Here is a 27,880-nt window from a genome sequence, read left to right as displayed (position 1 = left end):
AGTTGTCTGATGCCTTATAGTACATCTTATCAATGGAACTAGCTTCTGATTGGCCAGTAGTTACAAGCAAAAGCCCTGACATCTCTGTAACTGAATATGAATGAGATAATAGTTTACAGTAAACTAAGTGGGGAGCTGAACTGACTCATCACTGGCTTTCCTTGGGGCATGTCTGACTCTGCTTGTTTAACACAATCATTTTAAGTTCAAATAAGGACAATGAGGACTTATCAAAGGCTCAGTAACTAAAGCACAAACAAAAACTGGTCAAGACTGCTTCTGGCATGCCACATGTGAATTATTAAAAGGCCAGCATTAGCTTGATATGGGCAGACAGATCTATTGGTTCCAAATCTACTTTGTGTACCAAACAATGACAAGTTGTTTCTCCCAACATGACTCTGTAGAACAAAATGTTTCACTAACTTGGAACACACAGAGCCTCCTGATAAAGCTTTGGGTTTGCATTTAAAACACTCATTACGCTGTTGTGTTCCTTTTCTACTTCCAATACAAATTCCTGTAAATCTTGTGTCATCAGAATAGGGGAAAACAAATACACAGCATGAGCGCAACAAAGAAAAACACACTCACATGGCTCCGCCTGAGGAGAGTTTCATAAGTGAGTTGTGAAATGTAATATTTAAGCTTGGGGTTTTTTTAAATAAAAAGCCTAGTCTTTTCTTTTTCTCTCTTTGTTTTTTTTGTTTTTTTTTTTACAATAGAACAATACAGAACACATAAAAAAATAAAATAAATAAAACATATGTAAATATATTATGAACAAAAAAGGGGAAAAAAGAATTACATGGTTTAATTTGAATGCCTCAAAATAGCTTCCTGTTGCTTTAATAAAACATTTGGACAGTCTCACATGGGGTTGTCACCTTGATCTTGACCTATTCCTATCTCCCTGCTTGTGTTTCTGTCTTTCTGTGTCAAGTTTGCATGTGTGAGTCTGTCTTCTGTTTAGCTACTTCCTGTCTTACTTTGTTCCCACTTTATCTCTCACCTGTTTACTCTTCCATTATTATCTTCTATTATCCGTATTTTTCTCCAGTTGTCCTTTGCTGCATCCTACCACAATGCTGTGTGCTCCTTTGCTCTGTTTCCTGTGTTTCCAATTGGCTTCTGCCCTCCTCTGCATTATATTTTGTTTTCTACTGTGAGTTACCAGAAATAAAAGCTGAGTTTTGAGTTCACGTTCTGTCCCCCAAGTCCTGTATCTGGACCCAGTCCTGCCTGCTGTATGATACAGTGAGACAAGAAGAAAAATAAAACTACAGAGAAACTATCATAATGACATAGGTAGTGAGACCATATCTAAATGTAGACATATAAATGAACTTAAGCTAGGGGAACTGACAGGAAACACTAAGGGAACAAAACAAGCACTAAAACTAGGATTGGGTTATATCAATAACTGAAGTCACTAAAATGCTGACTAAAACAAATATCAATAAACAAAACAACGAACACCAAACACAGATTACAATGCAAAAAGGCCTGGTAAAACCGTGGTAAATGATCATGACCCTCCAGTCATCATCACTGAAGGAGGCTCTCAAACTGAAGAAGGATACTTTCCAGGCTTGGTAGGCTTGGATGAAAAAGGACCAAAAGGGCTGTGGTTTGGGAAGGCATCAAAGACATTCTGGCAAGGCATCCAGCAACTCAAAAAGGAAAAGCAGGGTATTGCTCAGCTTGTGTTCAGTTTGGGAGGAGAAATACTGATTTAGAGTCGGGATACTTTTTGGGGAAGGAGCACTTTGGAATCCCTAAACCTGACCAAAGCATCCTATGTGAAGACGACAAAGCCTGAATACTTGAGGTAACTCCCACCATGGACCACTAGTCCTTCAACATCCCAACGCTCATCTATGGTCAAGAGTAACATATGAAAGAGTAACCTTTGAATGCAAGCAGTCAAAATGAGTTTCCTGTGTAGGGTTGATGGGCTCAGCCCAAGAGACACATGGTGTGAAGCTCAGACATCTGGAATGATCTTGAAGTAGAGACTCTTTCTTCTGTGAGCCAGCTGAGGTCTTTTAGGTATCTGGTTAAATGCCTCCTGGACACACCTAACGTTCCTGACTAAATACCTGCAGATCCAGTGATGTTCCAATCACCCTCAGCTGTATTTGAGTTCTGTGCTAATTAACAAATGTTAGCAAGCTAACATGCTAGAAGATGTCTGTGAAGGTTCTCAGTCATCCAGGTCATCGTAGTCTAAGGAGCTAGAAGATAGTAACTGACAAAGAAAAATTGCTCAACCATTATCATTTTGCACTTGTTGAGATGGTGACCTTAGGTTTTGCAAATAATGCTGAGAGCTGCCAGCGTGACTGCTACATTTGGATGAGATTACCATTACAGGGTAAGAGTTTTTTTTGTTTTTTTTTAATGTAGTATGTTATAAACAAGGCCATTCAAAAATAAAAGTATTACAAAAAAATAGTATTATTTCTTTCTGGAGAATGACTGGCCCAGCATGTCGAAGCAATAATTTGCATCTGCACCTGGCTGCACTCTGCAGAACTGTGGGACTTTGTTTTTGATTGTTTTCCAATTTGTGACCCACTTTTGGGTGTAATGATGCACCTGCTGAGAAAAGCCTGGGTTGATAAATGTCTAGGATTCAAGATAAATACTGACTGGAGATAATGGTTTACCCACCTTTGACTTAACAGTGCATCATTGCTTAATGTCACAATCTTAAATGATCCTTTAAAATGCTCTTTTCCTCCCAATTTCCCCTCTCTCTCTCGGTTCCCATTTGCGTCAGTGATCAGACATGATTGGTTCTGATTCACAATAAGCCAACGGCTTGAATGTGCTGTGCAGGGAGCAGTTGAGTTGTTGGAATGCTGACTAAGAAAGAGTTGCTCTCAGGTCCAGAACGCTGCTGTTTATTTCTGCAAAGAATACAAAACACTTCAATACATACTCACACATTTATCCTTCCCACCCTGACAAATGTTGTAACATTGTAACTCAGTGTCTTCCCCCTCCTCACTGTGTTTGCTTTAGTTGATATTGTTTTTAGTGATAAATTAGGAGGTTTTTATTGTGGTCATAAAAATATCAGTCAGAACCAGTTTAGGGCTACTGTAATGCACGGACAGACACCCGTGATACTTGATTGTGTTTTCTGTGGATACAAAAAGACCTTTGGTTATTTAGAAACCTATGGAAAAGTAGTCTTCATTCTCTATGAACTCAGTAGAATCTCCTGATGAATTTATGAGCTCAGTCACTATTATCACAATTTTAAGAATAGAGACTAAAGAGATGAAATAAAGATGTAGTTTGGTAGTTTGATCCCTGGCTGCTCCAGTCAGCATGCCAAATATTCTTGGGGAAGATACTGAACCCCAAGTTGCTCTCCGATGCTTTTATTGGAGTATAAATGTGTGTGAATGTGTTGGAATGTTAGACAGAAAGCACTTAGGTGTAGAAAAAAGTGCTTGAATGAATGGGTGGATGAGGTATTTTGTATAAAGCGCTTTGAGTGCTCAAGTACAGCAGAAAATCACTATATAAGAACCAGCCCAGTTAATAAAGTTACATATGCGCTACATATGCTGCTCTCACACTTGGCATCAACACTGATACCATTGATTATAGTGTAAATGTAATGCTGCAGCGTCTCCTCCGTATGTAGGGATTAAAAGCGTAATTTTAGTAGTAAAGCCTGAAGCTCTAAATAGAGTGTTCAATAAACCCAGTCACAGTTACAAGTCATTCCTATGTAGCTACTGCTTTTGTCCAAAAAGAAAATGAACAGAAGACAGAAATTTAAACCAAAGTGTAACCAAAGTGATCAAAATTCAGTGCTTGTTAACTATGAATTTTGTAAAAGAAGCCTGTTTCCTTTGTCTGTCATAAAGTATTATGAGAGGATCCATTTGTATAACAAATTAAAAAAAAATGTAAATAAACAGTAGGTGACTGAACATTTACCAAATATGGAAATCAGAAAAAGTGAAATAAGTGAATAAAGAAAAAGGACAAAGGTGAGCTAATCAAATAACAGGCCACATGTGACATGGCTGGAAAATTCAATTCAATTCAATTCAATTTTATTTATATAGCGCCAAATCACAACAAAAGTCGCCTCAAGGTGCTTTATATTGTACAGTAGATCGCACAATAATAAATACAGAGAAAACCCAACAATCATATGACCCCTATGAGCAAGCACTTTGGCGACAGTGGGAAGGAAAAACTCCCTTTTAACAGGAAGAAACCTCCGGCAGAACCAGGCTCAGGGAGGAGCGGGGCCATCTGCTGCGACCGGTTGGGGTGAAAGAAGGAAAACAGGATGAAAGACATGCTGTGGAAGAGAGACAGAGATTAATAACAGATATGATTCGATGCAGAGAGGTCTATTAACACATAGTGAGTGAGAAAGGTGACTGGAAAGGAAAAACTCAATGCATCATGGGAATCCCCGGCAGCCTACGTCTATTGCAGCATAACTAAGGGAGGATTCAGGGTCACCTGTTCCAGCCCTAACTATATGCTTTAGCAAAAGGGAAAGTTTTAAGCCTAATTTTAAAAGTAGAGATAGTGTCTGTCTCCCGAATCCAAACTGGAAGCTGGCTCCACAGAAGAGGGGCCTGAAAACTGAAGGCTCTCCCTCCCATTCTACTTTTAAATACTCTAAGGACAGCAAGGAGGCCTGCAGAGCGAGAGCGAAGTGCTCTAATAGGGTGATATGGTACTATAAGGTCATTAAGATAAGATGGGGCCTGATTATTTAAGACCTTGTATGTGAGGAGCAGGATTTTGAATTCAATTCTGGATTTAACAGGGAGCCAATGAAGGGAAGCCAAAACAGGAGAAATATGCTCTTTCTAGTCCCTGTCAGTACCCTTGCTGCAGCATTGAAAATCATGCAAAAGAAAATCCATGAAAGGTGAACGACAGGTAAAGAAAATCACATAAGACCAGTGATGGGAATAACAGCGTTACAAGTAACGGTGTAACTTTTTTCAGTAACGAGTAACCTAACTAATTACTATTTCTATCGTTACAACGCAGTTACCGTTACTAACAAGAAAATGCAGTGCGGTCGCGTTACTATTTTTCAACAAACAGACGGTTGAAGCTGTCTTCAGTTTACCGCATCTTATATCAGTTGCACGGAAGTAGCTGTAAGTAATCTGGGTGCTACAGCTTTAAGCAGCTGCGCGCGCTCCCGCGGGCAGCAATCACTTTCTGGCAGACGATCACTTTTTGGCACAACCCCTGGAGCTAGGGGGCAAAACAATCGCATGAGTGCTGCTGTTTGACTGAGGAAGAATAAAGTAGTCGTGGTAAGCCAATCACATGACCACTTCAAGATGACAAATCAACAAGGTGATATATACCAGTTTTTAAATTGTGTTGATAGGCCACGTAAAACCAGAGTCATGATAAACAATATATACGTGGTGTTTTTTGCTCAATAGTTTCATCTTTACTGTCTACGGACAGCGCTAGCAAGCGCAAGCTTATGACCAAAAAAATAAAAAAAACGTTCGTGTTGGTGGAAAAATGCACCATGTCGACCAATCAAAAATGATATGGCAACATGACATTTGGTTGAGGGGGAAGTTTTAGGAGTGACGGCGGGAGAGAGAGAGAGAGAGAGAGCAATAAAAGAGAGAGAGCGAGTTTTGAGATGTGAGAAATTTGTGACATTTAGCATGTTTGGAGTGTGTAGTTAATGTGTTGTCTTGTGTAGTTAGTGAGTAGTGTTGTGGATAGTTTTGTGTTGTGTGTCAGAACAATGAACTGACTGCTGTCTCCACTCTCCAGGTAGAAAACTGGAGTGATACACCTCCTGCTGTCAGGCCTGCAGGTATCAGGCTGTGATGTTCTCCTTTATAGTGGACAGAAATTATTTTTTGTAGTGGCACAAATAATTTGTGTGGCATCTTATTTAATGCAGAACACCTGATTGTTATGTAAATAGTTTGAAATGGTTATTTTAAAAAGGGGGTAAAAGGTAAATGGCTGCAAATAACTTTGTTGTTTGCATAACTTGTGCATGTCACGGTTTGGCAGGGCAAACCGTGGGGGGTGTAGGGAAGGAGGACCCAGGCACTGTGCTCCGTGTATAAGCAGTGAGTTTATTTACAGTGACACAACTAATACACAACAATACATCCCCGTGTGCCCCCGACTTCCACTCCATGTCTTCTCCCAGTGTTAGTGCTCCGTGTGTCCGCTCCTTCGTGCCCGTGTACTCTATGCCTGCTGCCCTCTAGTTCCAGCAATCCTCCTGGGAAAACAGAGGCAGTCGTTAGTACCCTCAATTACACTGGTAAGCTCATACTCACAAACAGACCAGCTGGAGAACTGACGGGAAGTCTCACGAAATGATCCCGCGTCGGTGGGAGCTCCAAGACTCCTAAGTAGCTCCCCCGACGAGCCCTGATCAGCAGCAGGTGTGTGGCAGGAGCTTCGGGTGTGGCCAGTCCACTAGCAGGGCCACACCCACCAGGTCTGAAGGTGCCTGTAACTTGGCCACAGAAAACAGCTACAGACACATGCACACACCAACTAATAACAATAACAATAACAACGATAACAGTCCACACTTCTCACGGACCCCGAGTCCTCCAGAGCTGGGTCCGTGACAGTGCATATGATTTTAAAATTGACAACTTATATTTGCATTTAAAGGTATGAAATATGATTTGAATTAAACATGTTTGTGGTTGTTACAGTAAAAAATATAACTTTTTCTACTCGGATTTTATGTTTTTTGTCTGATTTTAGATCAATTGTGTTAATACAGTATGTCAAAATGAAAACATAACTGTAAATTCAGACACGTGAGGTTGTGCTGAAAAGGATTATACCAAACAAGACAAAGTAAATAGTTTTTAAAGGTGAAATGTAGAGGTAAAATCAAAAGTAGTTAAAAATGGCCAATTAAAACCTGGACCCCAGAGGGTTAAACATTTTTTTTTTAAAGTAACGCAATAGTTACTTTTCAAGTAATTAATTACTTTAAGAATCTTGTAACTCAGTTACTAACTCTGTTACTTTTTTGAAGAAGTAACTAGTAACTATAATTAATTACTTTTTCAAAGTAACTTGCCCATCACTGCGTAAGACACAAGAGAAGCTGCCTTCAAAAAAGGGACTGAAAGACAAATAAAACTGAGACATGGAGACCACACTAAACACGAAAACGGGGCAGCAAGAACAAGAGGACAAAGGCTTAAATAAGACAGAGATAAAAAGAAGGGGAAGAAAAGCAAAGAAACACAACACACACAAATAAAATACAACCAAAGCAGGAACCATAAGTCAATAAACACAAGAATCCATTAACAACTAATCTGCCACCTCAGCAATAATAGAGAATTATCTGACCAGCCTATGTTTTACAGGTGTCTATTTTTCATTTGTATTAAGCCTGTGCCCACTGGCTCATATCTGGACTTGCCTGACTTGACTTCTGCTATTGTAGCCTATTCAACTCATAAGAATGTATGCAAACGTTCCTACTGAAATGGTATGTAAAACTTGGTTTGTAGTTTAAAGAATATATTGTGTATCAACACATTAATCTTTAAACTAATGCAGTCAACAAGATGCACATCAGACAATCTCTTACAGTTTAAGGATGTCTTTACTATCATTATACAGTAACAACAAAAATTAACTTGCCACTTTTGGGCAGTGCAACTGCAATTGTAATTTTCCACATGTCAAGAAATCAAATTATGCATGGCATCATAATTTGCTAACAGATATTTATCTGTTCAAATGAGTGTGAAAGTATCAGTATTCAGTAAAGCAATAAATCAGTAAAGCTGGTCCAACTATAATTTCCACTCAACAACAGCAATATATGTGTAAGTGCTCTTCTCACAGTCTCACCCATCACACCCCCGCATATAATAAAAAAAAACCCACACAGTTCACATTCACGAGCTTCACAAGAGAACAGAAGCATATTCCTGGGTCCCTGTGGGAGCAGATGTCACCAGCACAAACAAGCGACAGATTGCCTCAGCCCATGGACAGGCTGAAGGTGGGGGAGGTCATTACTGCTGAGCTGCATAGGAGGAGGAATCATAGTGTGAGTGGTGGGCCGGGGCATAGAGGCTGCAGGGGCTTCACACACTACTACTTCTTCTTCTTCTCTGGTAGCCCCTTTCCTCTGTTAAAAACACTTATTGAGAGTTTTTTTTTTAACCTGCAGCAGATCAACTGTGAGGCCATTTAGTTGCTGAGGCATAAAATAACATACACAGAAAACTCAAGGGGGAAATATTTGCAAACTGGAGAGAAGATGACCAGCTTGACCTGTGCTCTAAATGCTTCTGAAAGATTGCAAATGAAATACGCTAATGCAGATCCTATGCGGGACCACTGTGTGTGTATGCTTTACTACAATAAACGAAGTATCTTGCTATTTCTACTATATTTATCAGTGAAGAGTCCACAGGATAATGTTTAGATTTTTAATGTGAGCTTTGGGGTTTTGGAGGCCAAATTACAGTTACAAGTGGGGCTTTATTATTATTGCACATTGTGAACACTGTACAGTTTAAAAAGGACACAAAAGATGGTTTGTTCAGAAGGGTTGCCAAGAGAAGGTTTTTCTCTCTAACAAGAACATGGTACTATGGCTTAGATTTGCACAGTTGCAGAGTGCTACATTTCACCAAACCAAAAAAACAAACACAACTTACAAATACCTCATACAAGCTGTTAAGGTGGAGAAGACCTTGGTACCTTGCAGTCACTGAGTCAGCCGTGAATTCCTCTGTATACTAAAGTATTGTAAATTGTGAGGCCATCTGTCTGACAGCTAAAGCTTGACTGAAACTGGGTCAAACCTTAGCTTGATTAATGATCATCCTGTTGATCAATGATCACAAGCACACTAGTAAATCTAACTATCAAACTGTTACTGGCCTAGAGATTTCATTAATATTTACTTTCTGTTTTCTTTCTTTTTTTGGATTTCCACTTTCATGTTAACAGTGTGGAGTTTGCATGTTCTCCATATGTCTGTGTGGATTCTCTTTGGGTACTCTGGCCTCCTGTCTCAGGTAAAAACAAAGCAATAACGAAACAAAAAAACAAAAACCTTTGAAGTAGTTCCTGCTGTTGCATCCATCTAAATTGATCTGCATATAAGCAAAGAATGATGACACTCATTTTAAAAGCTGCAGATGTGACATTGGATTAGTGATCTTCTCATCAAAAAAGGCCCTGGTAAAAAAAAACAAAAAAACAGTGTAAAAGTAGGTCAAATACACGAACAAATCCAGAGAGCTAAAGGGAGTAGGTCACAGTCTAAGGAAAGAGAACAGAATAAGAACTAGAAATGTAACAAATAAAAAGGACAGGGATACAATGACCAGTCATTGCTAGCTGATATTTCACTTCGCAGTCTGGCAAGGTTTAGAATAGAATAGAATTCAACTTTATTGTCATTGCACATGTCACAGGTACAGGGCAACGAAATGCAGTTTGCATCCATCCAGAAGTGCTTTAGCCATGATATAGATATATTACAATATATATTAGCAGTAATATAGATATGTAAGTATATTACAGGAATGGGTATGTTATAATGTACACGGTATGAAGTATGTTATAAATATGCTATAACTATAAGTATGTACAGGCTGTAGTGAGTACAAGCTATGTACAGGCTATGAACAGGATATAAATCTGAAAAAAACTATACAGAATATGAAATAAAAAAACTATACAGAAATATGAGATATACAGTTATACAGAAATGTGAACTATGCAAGTTATAAACAGTTGTAGGATTAAAAATTATTGTATGTACAGAATGATTATTTACACAGAACTATACAGTAGTGCAGTTAAGATAAGTGAGATATGTGGATAATTTCTACAGAGGCTATATAAAGTGCTAGTGGTTGTGAGTGGTGGTTCAGTCCATGTTATTATTGTGTGTTTGAGGGTACAGTTGTCCATTGTGTGTGTGTAGGTGGTTGTGGGTGTGTGTATGTTCAGTCCATGAGTTTAACGTGGGTCAGATGTCAGGAGGCAGAGTTCAGGAGTCTGACAGCTGTGGGGAAGAAGCTGTTCCGGTACCTGGTGGTCTTAGTCCGGAGGCTCCTGTAGCGCCTCCCAGAGGGCAGGAGGGTGAAGAGTCCATGTGATGGGTGACTGGGGTCTTTGATGATTTTCCCAGCCCTTTTCAGACACCGCTTCCTGTAGATGTCCTTTATGGCAGGAAGTGGTGCTCCGGTGATGCGCTGGGCAGTTTTCACGACCCTCTGCAACGCCTTCCGGTCCGAGGCAGAGCAGTTCCCATACCAGACTGTTATACAGTTGGTCAGGATGCTCTCGATGGTGCAGCGATAGAAGTTCACCAGGATGTCTGAGGACAGGTGGTTCTTCCTCAGAGTCCTCAAGAAGAAGAGGCGCTGGTGAGCCTTCTTGACCAGCTTGGAGCAGTTGGTCGTCCAGATGAGATCCTCGGAGATGTGGACTCCCAGGAACTTGAAGCTGATTGATTGTTGGAATACTTGTAAATGTAAATACTAAAAATACTCAATAATTGCATTTTAGTTGTTGTAAGTTTAAAAGTTTCTCTAATTATACTGCAGCTCATCCATATATGTAAGTGTGTTCTCACCAGTATATTTTAATGTGTTTGAATTTAACACTGATAGTCCAGCAGTCAGAGCAAAAGAAAGAAAAACAACCACAGGGACTATTTGTCTTCAGTTGAGAATTTTTCTCTCAAACCTATGTTTAAATGACTCTGAGTTTAATTAAAAAACTTTTTTTTCTTGTCACTAGAGCCACAGCTGCAGTCTAGTGGCAGCCCAGCAGGACATGGTCCACTGCCTCTAAGTCTTCCCAGCATCAGACATTATAAAGTTTAAAAGATGGTAATATTTAAGAACAAGCCACATTTCCTCTCTCCATAAGGAAAACTTTCAACTACAGGATAAATGGTAATGAGTGGTGCTTTCAGGACATTTAATGTGGTTATGTAGTTTGTCTCACACTCAGAAAGTAAAACACACATTTCAGATCACTAAATGAAGCATTATCTCTCCTACAAGTTCATCAGGTCCATCCTTTATATGTTCCTTGGCACTATGTTGAGTGGCAGCTATTTACAGTTGTTTTTGATTTGTTTTAATTGTAATGGCCATCTGATTACTCTGACTTTTCTTGCTCACTGTGATTAATGTGAAGACAGAATCGATTACTTTTTGTTGTGTAAATCTTATAAGGACATGTTTTACAAATCAGCTAGTAGTTTTTCATCAGCAGTGGTTATCTTTCTCTTGATATTGGAGAATCTTCATCAGCACTGATAGTTCTACTGCCTGGTATGAGATCTGTAATCCCAGGCGAGCTGCAGAGGGAATTATAGGGTTTCAGTGTTGGCGTGTTCATATGATCATTGTGGTAACTCATTTATTTGATTCTTTATATAAGAAAAAGAAAAAATCCAGCAAAGACTGTTTAAGGACAGTTTAAGGATGGATCTCAAGAAGCCCTGCTTAGGAAGCAATACAAGAAGAAATGCTACGATATGCCAAATTACACAGAACTGGACTGAAAATGAGCAGCGACAGCTCTTAATGACTGATGGATCCAAATTTGAAATTTTCGTTTCAAATCATAGTCGTGGGAGGAAGATCAGGAGAGAGAATTGCCTAAGAGACTTTACACTGTGTTAAAGAATAAAGGTGATCATACCAAATATCATCTTATAGGAATTTTGTATGTTTTCCAATAAATCACCAGCTATTTCTCATTTTCCATTTTCGAAGCAAAAATTGAGTGGTGTCTCAAGACGTTTACACCGATCACACGTAACATTATCATCACCTATCTAATATAGTGTTGGTGCCATAACAGCCCTGACTCTATACAGCAGACCACAGACAATGTATTGTAATATTTGGCACCAGCACATTAGCAACAAATCCTTTAGGTCAGCAGTGGAGAGCTCCCGGCCACAAGGGCCGGTGTCCTGCAGGTTTTAGATCTCACCCTGGGTCTACAGACCTGAATCAAATGCTTAGTTCATTACCAGCCCTCTGGAGAACTTCAAAACATGTTGAGGAGGTAATTTAGCCATTCGAATCAGCTGTACTGGATGAAGGACGCAACTAAAACCTGCAGGACACCAGCCCTTGAGGCCCCCACCCCTGCTTTAGGTCCTGCAAGTTGTGAGGTGGACAGGATAGCATATCCCACAGAGGCACCCTGACTGCTATGCAGCCCCATATGGAACAAACTGTGATGCACAGTGTATTCTGGCATCTTTCTATCAGGACCAAGAGCAATTTGAGCTACAGTAGCTCGTCTGTTGGCTCAGTCCACACAGGCCAGCCTTTGCTCCCTATGCATCAGTGAGCCTTGGTGGCCCACTCATTTGCCACTGTTTTTTCCTTGGATCACTTTTATTAGATACTGAGCACTACAAATCAGATACATCCCACATAAGCTGCATATTTGGCCCTTATCAAATTCACTCAAATCCTTCCTCATTTTTCTTACTTCTGACACATAAAATTTCAGGACAAAATTTTCACTTGCTCCTGAATATATCCCTCTCACTAACAGGTACCATGATGAAGCAACAGCAAATTTTATTCACTACATCTGCCAGTGGCCATAATGTTATGTCTGATCATTGTGTATATTTTAAGAATATTTTTGCTTCTGCATAACCTCTCTCAGACTTCATATATTGACAACTATAGACCAGGTCCCTTGAGTGATCAATGGCACATCAAGGCGACATCAATCCTATACATGGGATGTTAGATCAGACCAAAATAATCTAATAATAAAATGTGTAAGTGATAAAAAGACTTTTTATATTATTTTGCAATAGAACATACACATTTTTTTATATGGTTTTCCATGGTGTTTATTAAGTTGTTATTCTGGTTTCATCTTCAATGAAGATGCTGGAAGGAACATTCTGGTAGAGGGGGTAGATTTTGTCATGATCCCTGGAACTGGTCACATTTTAAGTTTGTAATTTGTGTTTTGTACTGTTTATTCCAAAGTTTTTAAGTTTAGATTTTGGGGGTTTATTACATTTTTGGATTTTCTTTGTATTGTGGCCTCCCCAGTGTATTTGTTCACTTTGTGAGGTGACCCCCTCCCACATATATTTTTTTGAAAATCAAAAAACACACTATATGAAGAAGGTATTGTGTTAAAAAGATATTGGGCCACAGCTATGTTTAAGTTCAGGCTTTTCAAGCCCATTGCAACAGGTTTTTAAAATCAAGCACCATTGCAACAAGTCATGTGGGAAATCACTTCCCTCCTAAATATTCCACAATCAACATTAACCCTTTAAAACTGGAGCCATTAAATAACTGCCAGAAATCTTACATTTTTTGATAATGGAGTGTTTGTTGAACCATTAGACAAAATACATAAAAATATATCAAATTTTAATCTGCGTATATGAGTTTTAATTTGTATCAGATTTGCTACATAAGCCTTATTTTTGCAATTTAGTTATTAAAAAATTGTCATGCAATTTATATAATTTTTGAGGGTAAAAATGTCATGCTGATACACAGCATTAAAAACAAACTGAAACTTGGTATAATGTAAGAAAGGAGCCCTGAAATACTATAATAAATATTATATTATTGTTTATATATTATTTTTATATTTTTACATTATTTTATATCATATACTATTTAGCACTATAATACATTTTCAGGGCTGAAGGCTATTCCAGTTCCCAAGTACATGCTGTACAGGCTGGCAGTCCATCACAAAAATACATACTGATCACCAACAACTTCACATTCTGTACAGGTATGTGGAGTGTTGTGGTTGTTAAAGTTGCTAAAGTTGTTGTTAAGTTGTTCTTCTATTGAAACACTATTCATCTTGACTGTCTCCTGTCATGCCACTCGCACAAACAAGTAGCATTACATTGATATATTTCATTGTTTATTATTTGACTTTTAAGGTCTGGAAAACCAGATTATTAGAAGCAATACATTTTCTCTCAACTTTACACAAACTCACCAAGTCATGAATACAGATCAAGGTGAGTACAGTAGCCTCAAGCCCAGATAGAGCTCCTTCTCCACCAATGGTGATGTTACATAATATGTTTGAGCCCAAGAACAGAGGCCTGTTCATCTGCTTTACCGAGCCACAGTAGGGAATGGGATGCTTTCTGTGGAAAAAAGGAAAATCAGAAGGTGGTAGTGGTGCGGGTTCAGGCAGTGCTGAAGACTAGAGAGACAGGCACGTACAGTTTTAAATAGCTCTAATCCCACCCCCCATCCTTACACATGCAATCAGCCACTTTCCTGCCACGGGGTCTCTGACCGAGCACAGTGAGGTATCAGGCATCCACAGATACTCTCTGCTCTTCTATGGCGTGTGGGTGGGGAGCAATATCTGGACACACACAGCTGTGTGCGTCAGGTGGTTAAAAGATGTTGGTGTGACGTGAATGTTTAGTCTATCTCAGTGGGGACGCTGGGACTTAAAAGTGAAGGACACATTAATGACCTTGTGTTGTGATAAAGCCAAGAAATACGGCTGTTGTGGCACAGATTCTGTCTCTGGCTTTATTTGAATGATGTTAACTTAAAAAAAAATAATAAGAGATTAGAAAAAAAGACAAGGTTATTGAACGGCCATCTGCTACTTTCATGCAAGTAGCCTTATGCATATCCAAATTTTGTATTCCTTTAATATTCCCTACACAACAACACTAACATAAAAGCCAGTGGAAAAATGCCATATGTTTACAGCGTTTGCTCATCCAGTGCTCCAGTTCCCTGCCTGCCTTCACCTGTCCATCACATTAACACTACCTCTGTTCTTTTTCTCCTTCTCTACTCCTTTCATTCATTTGTTTTCTCCAAGGTAGCCATCACCTCCTCTCATTGTTCCATTCTCTTTTGTCGTCCTATTCCTCAAAAGAAAAGACTTAAATCTGTGATTTGCGTGTATGCTTGCATATAACAATGATGCTTTATTTCCTTCAGACTTGCTGCCCAGATATAGTAGCAGGTCTTCGACTGGCTGTCTATGTGTTATTGCGGAATTAGCACACTGTCTCTTTAAGTCAAGAGTGCGACAGCTTGCAGCTATGCTCGATCCTTGCCCCCTGCCATTACGTCCACACAGTGCTGTTTGTTGTAACACACACACACACACACACACACACACACACACACACACACACACACACACACAGTTTGAATGCCATGTCTCATGCACAATGACACACAGACAAACAAAACCAGCCCACCAAGAGTGTTTTACATTTGTTATTAACATATTTTTAGTGGCTTTGTAAAAAAAAATTTTTTTTGCAGTTTCCACAGTTTTCAGTATGTGGTAGCTGCATGACTGCCTGGAAAAAATGATAGTTTTTTACATTTAACCATAGAGCTTAACAGTCTGTTAAGGGAAAATTTCCCAAATAGAAAGCTGCCAAAGTAAAACAGAGACACAGTGAGACAATATAAAAAATTACATGTACATGGGTGAACGTGTCGAGAGACAGTCACACAGTACACTTCTTTATTGCAGGTTATATAGGCATGTAGGTTACACAACAGGGCGGAGGCAGTCTCCGCTTATTCTCAGAATATAGATTGCTTAACAGACAAATGCATATCTTGCTAAAACATTCTGTCCATACTATACTAAACGTCTGCTTAAGAGGAGCTTTCCGTTCTTCTTTACACAGGAACTTGTCTTCACAGGCATTTGATAAAGAATAGACAAGGCTTCATGTTTATCAGAGTGAATCGTCATTCAGAGTTTACACAATTACAAGCAAAGCATATTTGAAGAATAAACAAAATCTTTTCACATTTCCCTCCTGTTGTTTAACTTTCACACTAGTTAAAACACCATTGGTTTATTATCTGTGCATGATTTCTCGCAGCGCATTTTTAATCAGCACGTCATACATTGGTGTATCACAGCATTTCAGTGTCAGGGGGATCATCATCATCTTCGTCCATGGGCAGTGTCGGGTATGCCTGCACATGAACTGCAACAACTTTATTAATCATTGATTGTACACATGGCAAGATACAAGAAGTAAAACAACAGAGTAGGAGTAGAAGAACTCCTACAAAAACCAGTCCTTTTATTAAAAGAGATTTCCAGGAACCACTCAACAGCCAGGTAAGCCAATCTTCAGTGTTCGTGACATAGTCCTGTTGCTGAGCGTCCCTGAGTTGTTTCAGCGTGCGTAAGGCGTTGGTCATGTTGGAAGAGTGAACATTATCTGGAATGTACGTACAGCATGTGTTGTTAAAGAGTATACAGAGTCCTCCTTTTTCAGCCAGAATCATGTCCAGTGCGACTCGGTGTTGCATCACAGTTATGCGCAGGGCATCAATCTCTTCATTTTGTTGATTGTTGATTTTGCACGAGGCATTCAGGAACAGTCCAAAGCGGTAGTCCAAAGTTTCAATTCTTAACATGTTCTTTCCGGTGCCCACCCATGGAAACAGTGAGTGGAGGACCTTTTGTCCGGTGGTCCAAAGCTTAAATTCCTCTGGCACATCACTGCCATAGATGGGGTCATGTGGTTGCACTGCGGAGACGTCTTGTCGTCGTCTTGTAGTCTGAGAGCTATTTACAGCTGACATCCTGAAGGTGTGGTCTGAAATGAAGATTGGGGCACAGGTGCCCGTCCATCCGGGTGGCAGTATGAAGTAGGCACGTTGTCCACACAGCCAGGCCATTCCTTGCACCCGATAGGTGCTGTTGCTGGGCGCGGACGTGTTTACAGGTGCGCCCTCTCCGTTGGCTGCGGTTTGGTTACAGTTGGTGGTGTTGCCTAGGGGTCTGTTACCGTTGTCTTGTCGGTAGCACATGGAGTGGTTCTTCCCTGGGGTTTGGTCCAAGAACACTGGGAAGTGAATGATTCGTCACGTTGAAGTTGATCCAGAAGAGCCGGTCACACGTTCCGTTGTCAAGTCAAGCGTTTTCGACAGTGATTACCTCGTATTGGGGTGGTCCCTGGAAGATACTAAAAAGGTTAAGCGAATAGATGATAGAGCTTGTCTCATTAATGATGATTTTCTTATGTTGATAGCCAACGCCCGAAAAGCTGGCAGCACACTTGGCTTGTGTTTTATTCATGTAGTTTCCATAAAAGGTGGAAATGTCGAGGTGCATGGCATGTGGGAGCAGACGTAACATGCAGTGTTATTAGGCTCTCCCTTAGTTCTGTCATGTACGTAGCGGTACCATGCGTTATTCATCCATGGGTGAATGTGGTCTTGTGTCATGTCACGGAGGTGTGAATTGTCATGCGTCCACCTCGTCCGTAGGTGGTGCTGTTTGTCTTCTTTATTGTCCTCGAAAAGCGCGAGGAGTCCTGCTAGGAGCAGGAGGACAGCTGCTAGGACGGCGAGTGTCTTCATGACAACCAAACACACCTAGGTCCTCAGGTGAGTAGAGTACTGGCAAGAAGCAGAGGGCGGGATATACCCAATCAGCCCTCCCTTCACCAGTCAGATCACCTGAGGGTAGGGGTGCCGGAGTCTATGAGTCTGGGCTGTCACTCACTTTTTTGCAGTGGCTTTGGTGAATCCAAGGTGGTCTTTCTGCTATCTTACAGGCAGTTGGTGTGGTGATAAGCACTTGGTAGGGACCTTCCCAGCGGGGCGAGCTCGAATTCTTTCTCTGGGGTACTTTGATCAGGATCCAATCATCTGGTTTCAACCTGCAAGATACTGGAGAGTTGTTTAGAACAATCTCTTTATTTTCAAGTAATTTCAAGTTGTGAGTTTCTGAGAACTTTGTGTCAGTCTCATCCACATTTTTACCAGGCCTATACACTCAGGCCATGGTCTCCCTGTTTCTTCCATGCATTTTCTCAGTCTCTGTTCTATTTCCTAGTGCTTCAGAGACCTTACTGATTACTTCATTAACAAAATGTGTCCCATTGTCTGATCTTATCAGAGTGGGGATGCCATATATTGAAATAAAATGGTTGCACAAACATTTTGCTACTGGCATCTGCTTTTTTTACTGGATAGATTTCTGGCCATTTTGAGATCACTAGAGCGTATTGTGAGCCTTGGCATTCATTTAGTTCAATAAAATCCATGTGGATTGTATGAAAAGGATGAGGTGGTGTGCATTATGTTTTTGGCAAATCATGCATGTTCCGACAAATTTCTTTTGCTGAAGTTTCAAAATTTAGAGTGTAAAAGTGTTTTGGAGATTATATCTCCTATCCCTCCTGTTGACACATGGAGAGTAACTCCATGTGTCACTAAGGCTGCTGTTTTGTGTAAAGATTTTGGAAGTATTGGTTTTCCTTCACAAATCATCAAGTCATCTCTTAGTTGCGCTCCGCATTTCAGCCATTTCTTTTGCTCAGCTGTGGGAGCTGCTTTTTGTTCATCCTTTGTCAGTAAAATTGTTTCCCTTTGTAATTTCATAGTCATTCTTCTGATGTGCTGCACACTTGCAAACTGCTAAATGTCGCATCACATGAGGAGTTTCCTCCCATGTCAACAGATGTGTGCCATGATAAAACCTTCTCCACACACTAGAAACAAAAAACTAATTTCAACCGTTGTTACATCTTATTCACTTATTTTATAATACAGTTATTTTTTCAAATCTAATATCAATCAACTAATTTGCACATCAGCTTATAATGCGCTAAATTGACAGGTCAACAGAAATGCACGTTCAAAAGATTATCACAAAAGAGAATTTCCTCCATACAGTAAATTACTTGTGTTGCATCAATCAAGGAGAAAGCATCTCACAATTTATTGTATTACCAACTAAATTTATTGTCTGGTCACTGCTTGGTCATACCAGACTCTCTCTGTGTCTTTATTTTTCCTTCTCTGTTTTCACAAACGTTTCACCTATTGTCCTGCAAGCTGGAGAGTTAAACGTCAGTAGTGGGTAAATTCAGCAGTTGATAACAAAACTATTAAGTTTTTCCTGTTTTAACACCAATATAGAGGCGCACATATAGTGTGTGCTCTAGTGTAAGCTGCTCTTCATTGCATGTATGTGTGTTAGTACGCTTGCATGCAGGGCCTCTGGGCCTGTCTCACCCAAAGGGCATTTTCTCAACAGTTGCCTTTCACTCGCGTGTGTTAAGAAAGGCAAATGTGCTTGTAGCAGTTGTGAGATTATTATGCTGTCATATATTACATTATACCTGTAATCAAAATGAGTGAATCATGATACTGCTGTAGGCCACATCATACTTCTTGTGTAATCAGTATGTAGTTTTAGTTTGCATCACACTTCTTAGTTAAAAGAATGTGAAAATCATTAGATTTATTAGATAGGTTTGTATTATCCTATACTGCTGATTTACTGTGAGTGAGTTACACTGTTTCATGACATTTCATACTGCCGAGTTATGAAGAGAATATTGTATTCAGAGAGTAGGGGCCTCTCTCTTTTTTTTTTTTTTCCTTTTTTTTTTTCAAAACAAGAAACTAAGTTTTAATTTCTCAGCCTTATCACATAAAACAAAACAGATAACCCAGCTCTCAGCTGGCTCTGGACTTATCATCATCAAGGACACATGGTGAGAGCTACTTCAGAAGTTACAGTACTCATCACTCAAGCAACATTTCAAAAAAACAAAAGAAACAAAAAACAAAACTCAGCACACTGCACAGAGAACAACAACAAGACATAACTGAAGATGTTGTTCTTGTTTGTTCTCCTTGAATTTTAGAATAAAGTTATTACATCTGCATTAGTAAATCATATGCCTAATCATTATGTGTAACTTGCTCATCAGCTTGGTAGTGTCCACATATTTAATTCATTTTATTCAGCTTCTCAAACCTGTAGCTTTAGCTGTTGTATACAGGGTTTGGCTTATTAGTTGTTAGTATAGGTTGCTCTTCATCTTAACAAAGTCTCATTTAAGATGACAGGTTTACAAGCAGGTCAAGTGTCTCTATGCACCTGATTAGTGTAGTTATTTCCTTATTTTCTTCATCTCCTATATCATTGTACTGAGTTTGAGCAAACCTTAAGCTTGAATCAGACTACTTTTAACAATCTTCCACCTCGCATCATAACTGACTGAGGTGCCTTTTCCTATTAATAGTATGTCATTATTAATGTTATCATTGTATTGTTTTTCCTTTTTTATAACAGCAATAGTATATCACAATACACTACTTTACTACTAATATACAATAGTATATTAGTTTATATTTTATTATGTATCCATCACGGGTCTGTGTGAACCTGCAGCTTCACACCTTCCCAAGCTGGAGACATTTTCCTTGGCTGAACAATGACACAGCCTTAATATGTCTTATGCATCTCTCTTTTTTATTTGATATATTTTGTGTGAATTATCTGGTTTCACGCATTCTATTCATTCAGCCTGGTTGTCTTCCCAATTTTGTTTCATTGCTTTAATTTAAGTTAACCTTAATTTAACCTTTTGTTTATTCCACTTCATTCCTCTTTCCATGCTTTAAAATATTACAACTCTTGTGTATGCTTTGATTTCTTTTTAGCTTCCTTTTCAGTATTTATTTCTGCTTGGAGGGTTTCTTATAATTTAGTTAATGCATTTTCCCTCCCACGGGACATTTAGTTTTCTTTGGATTTCTCCATCTATATGCACTAATTTGTCCGGGCGCCTGGACATTTCTTTTCTAGCCACTGCTCGTCAGCAGTGAGTTTTGTTGCTTTATTTCCCATTTTCTTATTTGTTTTATATGTTTATTTCTACTTATTTTATTTATTTCTTTATGTATTTAGCGCTTAGTAATACACACACACACACCTGCGGCGCTTTCACTGGCACGAGAACAGAGAGAGGTGGCTGACACGCCCTTCTACTTTCAAGCTATTCTTGAAAGCGGTGTCACCTTTATGTGATAAAACACGACCTTCCTCTCAGTTCACCAGTACTTCAGCGACCAACAGTAAACAAATTAGTGGAATAGTTCAGCCTCCTTATTGTGCTGTAAAAATCAACTTATTCCACCAAAAAAATAGACAATAAAAGACAGACAGTTTCAACGCGCGTTCACGCTACCAGCCTCTTAAGGCGAGCGTACTGCTTCCAGCCACTGTGGGCGAGCTAGGCCTATTTTACCCTTTCGGGGAGCTACCAATCACTTATGACGAGCTCAATCTTTATTTTACTGCTTCCAACCCTCTGCGGGCGAGCTGACTACCAGTCCTCAGGACGAGCTTAATGCTTCCAGTCTGTCTTGGACGAGTCTTAAGTTTCGTTTTCGTTTTTTTTTGCGCAAACCTTTATTATCTCAAAGTAGTCTGTCCTACCTTGGCGCTGGTTTCTTCAGATGCACCTGATCAGCCCCCGACGGTGCGGACCGCTTTCTAAAACGTTGACCAAGACCCGAATTCACGCTCTTGGATTTTATCACACACCTAGTGTGTGAGCTGCCGGCAGACTTCAACGTGGGCTTCTCGCACCGACGGGACCTGGTGAGGCGCTTCTTATGGGAGCTGCTTTAAATAGGCCGTCCCATCCGGCTTCGAAGGACCAAGAAATGTTAAGGGAAAATTTCCCAAATAGAAAGCTGCCAAAGTAAAACAGAGACACAGTGAGACAATATAAAAAATTACATGTACATGGGTGAACGTGTCGAGAGACAGTCACACAGTACACTTCTTTATTGCAGGTTATATAGGCATGTAGGTTACACAACAGGGCGGAGGCAGTCTCCGCTTATTCTCAGAATATAGATTGCTTAACAGACAAATGCATATCTTGCTAAAACATTCTGTCCATACTATACTAAACGTCTGCTTAAGAGGAGCTTTCCGTTCTTCTTTACACAGGAACTTGTCTTCACAGGCATTTGATAAAGAATAGACAAGGCTTCATGTTTATCAGGGTGAATCGTCATTCAGAGTTTACACAATTACAAGCAAAGCATATTTGAAGAATAAACAAAATCTTTTCACACAGTCGTTTAGCCTGCCCAATACAGGCTAAATCAAATAAATGTAGTCTGTGATCTGCTTAAAACTCTGGCTTCAAGGCTATGGGACTACAATACTTAAAACTTTGTTTAAATTGTTTAAATTACAATGGATTTCAATCATCAACAATCAATTTCCGCCTGGAATATAATTGCTTTGACATTTTTATTGATGCTGTCAGATAAGTATTTTAACACAGATAACTCGTTTAATTACAAAGCCCCATCATGAACTCAATAACATCTTTACTGCTGCATATGTAATTATTTAATGTCACCATATAAATACTACACAACACTTAAATAATTCTACACAGTTGTACAGTCAGGGAAAAATGTATTTCAACCCCTGTGAATTTTGTAAGTTTGCCCACTAACAGAAAAATGTTCCGTCTATAATTTCAGTGGTAGGTTTATTTGAACAGTGAGAGACAGAAAAATAACCAAAAATTTCAGAAAAATACATTTCAAAAAAGTTAGAAATTAATTTGCATTTTCATGAAGAAAATATGTATTTGATCCCCTATCAATCAGCAAGATTTCTGGCTCCGTGTGTCTTTTATACATGTAACCAGCAGATATTGGGAGCCTTCTCAACTTTTTACCTGCATAAAAGAGAGCTGTCTATAGAAGCAATCAAAATATTCAGATTCCACACTCTGCACCGTGGCCAAGACCAGTGAGCTTTCCAAGGATAACCGGGATGACATTGTGGACCTACACAAGGCTGGAATGGGCTACAAGACCATCTGCAAGCAGCTGGATTTGAAGGTGACAAGAGTTGGTGCGAATATTTGCAAATGGAAGAACCATAAAATATCTGGCAATCTCCCGTGGTCTGGAGGTCCACGCAAGATCTGACCTCGTGGAGTTTCAATCATAATGAGAATAGTGTGGAAGCAGAACTACTCGGGAGGAACTTGTCAATGATCTTAGGCACAACATTATTATCCCACAGATGTTTGACTGGCTTGAGATTTGTGAAATTTAGAAGCCAAATCAACACCTCAATCCACTGAAGAACATTTCTAAGTCTGCTATGATGATAGATTTATCCTTCTTCCTCCAGAATGTCGTCTGCTGCATGTCTAGCATCGTGTTCCCAGTGCAATCACTACTGCTGTCTGGGAGCATCCTATAAGCCATTACTACAGAATATCCTGACCGTAATAACAGACTCTTTACTTACTATATCCCAGAGCTTGACATGTTTATTAAGGGTTCATGAATTTAAGGTTTCCATTTCCATTTCCATTGGTCCATGTGATGGCTGTATCCCATGCACCAATACTTGCATGCCACATTTTAAGTGTTCTCTTTCTCTTTCTAAGGATTTGTGTTAAATTAAACATTTCCAAACTACATGTTTACACACCAACCCTCTGTCTTATGCAACAGCTTCTCCTCCTGGCATATTAAATTATATCCAGCTAGTCACTAAAGACATCTCGTATTTTCTTTTTCTGGAGGGTGTAAAAGGGTGTTAAAAAAAGATATATATACTCATGCCCTTCGATATTCTTGTGGTGCTGCAACAAAACAGATTATTTGATTAGTGTCTTCAAGATGCAATAAAATAAAGCAGACTTTGTTCTGTGTTCCATCTTTCTTACTGCCATCCATCCTCCCTCTCCACCCAACAAGAATATGGTTAATGATTCATAGACTGAATGCACGTGCTATTGCAACACGTTCTCACTCCTTAAGCGTAATATTTTACGCTAGGTGACAAATCGTCAACATTTTACGCTTTCGGGTACCCAACACGTTCCTAAATGACGAGATCGGAAAAATGACAAAACATGAGAACCGTTTGGACTCAATCTACACATTTTCGTTCATTATATAAAATTGCTTTCAAAAACACTATTTCACGTCATTTCTGTGATGGTTAAGGTTAGGAATAGGGTTGGGTTAGGGATAAGGTTAGGTTTAGGGCTGGAATACATGGCTGGAACGTCTATTACACTGAAAAAAGTCTAACATGCAGTCATTCATTCAATCTAATAAGTGCCATTCAAAACAGAATAAAATCATTGATTTGATTGTGAAACCCTTTCTTTTTGCATTTTAAAATACCACTTTTGATTTGGATGAAACTAAATATCTGTACAAAGGACACAACGCAAAGTTTTTGATTTCTCTCAAAACATATATTTCTTTTCATGTTGAACAGATAATATCTTTAATTTGAGTCAAAGTGATTTGCACTTGAACACACCCACCAGAAATAGACCGGGACCCATTCTTATTCTGCATGGCTGCTGGAAACATCGTGTCACATCTTTGATTAATTTCATCTGAAAATAAACGTAAGTAAAGCCAAGTGTGTTACAAAAGCTTTTATAATTTGTATTGCCAAAATTGCAGAAAATAACCCCATTTAAGCTGGGTCGACAGCCACCCCCAATTTTTGCATGATTGTAGCTGCTAGCTACAAGCTAGCTAGCTATCCGGCGCGACGTTAGAACTGGTTACCAGCAACCGACCATCACAGTCGGGAATGCAAGTTAGGCAAAAAGCCGTTTTTTACCAGTATACTAACTAGCTAGCGTTACCACGATGCATCGGTGGTGGATACAGCTAGCTAGCATAAGTTCATAGTTCATAACATTCATAGTATAACTCCGTGCTCCGCTTCGTTTGAATTTTTCTGGTGAGCTCGCGGTTTCTAGACACAAGCTTGTGTTTGTGCGCGCACGTTTGTCTCTGTCTCTCTTCATATAAATATCTGTGTGTTATGTGTGTGTACACCGAGCGCAAAAGATAATTATTAATGTGCATGATTTAGAGACAGAAATAAAACGCCAGCATATAAGATCAATGACATAAGACTAATTCCTTCAATTGACTTTCAGGCGCGGCTCAGAAAAATGTGCATTTTCTGAAGAAATTTTAATTTTAACAGCAAAAAATTTACCCTATGCCAAACTTAGTCACTAATGGCTGGTCTGTAGACTGTTTGGTAAACCTAAATCAAATTATAGTACTAGCTTTTTATAAGGATGTGTATGTCATGTTACGTATTTCTTGGTTTTTCTATGTTATGTGTTTTATAGAGAAGTAACATTATTCTTTTTTTTCTGTATGCTTTCAGAACCACAGATCGCTCCATCCCTTCCATGGCTGAAGCATACATTTTCATTTAATCTGAACAGGTATCATTTTGCATTTACACTGCACATCCTTTTTAAACATTTCATAATAATCTAGACCAGGGGTCGGCAACCCTCGGCTCGCGTGCCGAAGGGTTAACTGATGGCACGACCAATGCTGGACTGGCCATCGGGCATTTGCTCGGTGGCCCAGTGACTTTTTTTCCCCTTTGTAACGGTATAAACAATGAAAGGTGGTGGTTTGTCCAGATGCTGGTCGGTGTGTAAAAATAACTCAGTTGTGTGGTGGTGGCTATGGCGGCGCTTCCTCAGATTCAGTAAAATTAACAAGTGGTGGAGGCCAGCAGGTGGATGAGAGAATCCCCGGCAGCCTACGTCTATTGCAGCATAACTAAGGGTTATGCTGCAATAGACGTAGGCTGCCAGGGATTCCCATGATGCATTGAGTTTTTCCTTTCCAGTCACCTTTCTCACTCACTATGTGTTAATAGACCTCTCTGCATCGAATCATATCTGTTATTAATCTCTGTCTCTCTTCCACAGCATGTCTTTCATCCTGTTTTCCTTCTCTCACCCCAACCAGTCGCAGCAGATGGCCCCGCCCCTCCCTGAGCCTGGTTCTGCCGGAGGTTTCTTCCTGTTAAAAGGGAGTTTTTCCTTCCCACTGTCGCCAAAGTGCTTGCTCATAGGGGGTCATATGATTGTTGGGTTTTTTTCTGTATTTATTATTGTGCGATCTACTGTACAATATAAAGCGCCTTGAGGCGACTTTTGTTGTGATTTGGCGCTATATAAATAAAATTGAATTGAAATGAATTGAATTGAAAGTGTCAGGGGTTATTTGTGACAGAAGGATAGCAGCAAGAGTAAAAGGAAGGTTTACAAGTTGGTCTTGAGAGCTGCGATGATCTATGGTTTGGAGACAGTGGCATTGATAAAGACAGGAGGAAGTAAGAAGTAGTAGTTGGAAGTAGGAAAGTAGATGGTTGGTTTGACAGAAGATGCTAGGGATAGGGTGAGATTGAAGGACTTGATCTGCTGTGGCAGCACCTAAGGTGACCAGCCAGAGGAAATAGAGGAAGATTTATTTTAGCTTGCAGAGAGTTAGGGAGATTGGAGTTTGTGGATATTGGCTCACTTTTAAGCTATTCTTACTTGATTCTTACTTGAGTATTGAGCAAACCTCAAACTTTGCTGTTTGATAGCAGACATATTAAGAACAACTTTTTAAATCCCAATAAGAACAAGTTCAATTAAATAAAGGTAATAAATGTGCTGTCACTCCGAGTGAATGGAGAAGGGAGCACAAGATTGACAGACAGATTGGTGCTGCAGCCCCAGCACCAATCTCTTGTGGTGAAGAGAGAGCTGGGTGTAAAAGCGAAGCTCTCAATTTACCGGCCGATCTACGTCCCTATCCTCACCTATGGTCACGAGCTGTGGGTTGTGACCGCAAGAACAAGATCGCGGATACAAGCGGCGGAAATGGGCTTCCTCTGAAGGGTGGCTGGCCTCTCCCTTAGAGATAGGGTGAGAAGTTCAGTCATCCGAGAGGGGCTCAGAGTAGAGCCGCTGCTCCTCCACATCGAAAGGAGCCAGTTGAGGTGGTTCGGGCATCTGACAAGGATGCCTGCTGGGCACCTCCTGGATGAAGTGTTCTGGGCATGTCCCACTAGAAGGAGGCCCTGGGGCAGACCCAGGACACACTGGAGAGATTATATCTCTTGGCTGGCCTGGGAATGACTTGGTGCTCCCCCAGATAAGCTGGAGGAGGTGGCTGGGGAGAGGGAGGTCTGGGCTTCTCTGCTTAGGCTGCTGCCCCCACGACCTGGCCTTGGATATGTGGAAGATGATGGATGGATGGATCGATCGATAAATATGGTGTCTGACAAAGGCTTCATCAACAACACAGGCCAGAAAATGAATGGCAATGGCTGGACAGAGTTTAGAGGTTAATAGTAGTACAGTGTGCCAAGGTGAATAAACAATGGGGTCTACAGAGAATAATAGATTACAGTTCTTCCTGCTGAATCAGTGTTTCATTCTCCGAGATTGGACTGTTAGGCAATAGCTTTAAGGTTATGACCATAAATGCTGTTTCTTGGATGTAGCAGATCTTGTCATTTTAAATTTCGGGCTTCTCCCATAGGTTCTGTGTGAATCTCAAGCTATAGATGTTTTTTCTTCTTGTTCAGAAAAGATAATTTAAAGGAAATCGATCTGCAGTTGAAATTGCGTTGAATGCCCAATTACACAATAGGACCAAAAAAAAACAAAAAAAACCCAGAACATTTTGTGAGTGATGAAACAGTGCAAACTCTCAGCTATAGTTTCTAATGACTAAAAACATTTTTGCTGGTTTAACTGAAGACAATTTACTTTCTGCTGTCAAATTAGATTAACTATTGTTAGAGTGGCAGTACAGGTAAAGGCTAACTGCAATACACAGATTTTTAAAATTTGGGTCAAGCCAACTCTTGCAGTCAGAAGAGTTGAGGTTGATCACTAAAGACCACCTGCTGCCTGACCTGGCGCCTGCTACCGACAGATGATGTGGAAGAGACTGTGTGTGGCTGAAGGGCTCTCAAAGAAACACAGAGACTCCATAAGAAAGGAGAGACTGTCTGAGACTTCTGTTCTTGACAGGGCTTTTATTCAGCAGCATCTGCTCTATCCTTTCTGTCTGTTTCCAGCCAGATTCAATTGGCTGGCAAGAAAACAAACCCTTCCATTATGGTTTAGTCAATAAACTTGTTCAAATGGCAATGACTTGATTTGAGTGCTGTGACTTTGTAGGGTATGACA

This window comes from Oreochromis aureus, linkage group 22 (assembly GCF_013358895.1).
Source record: "Oreochromis aureus strain Israel breed Guangdong linkage group 22, ZZ_aureus, whole genome shotgun sequence".
Classification (NCBI taxonomy): Eukaryota; Metazoa; Chordata; class Actinopteri; order Cichliformes; family Cichlidae; genus Oreochromis; species Oreochromis aureus.
This window is presented reverse-complemented; position numbering follows the sequence as displayed.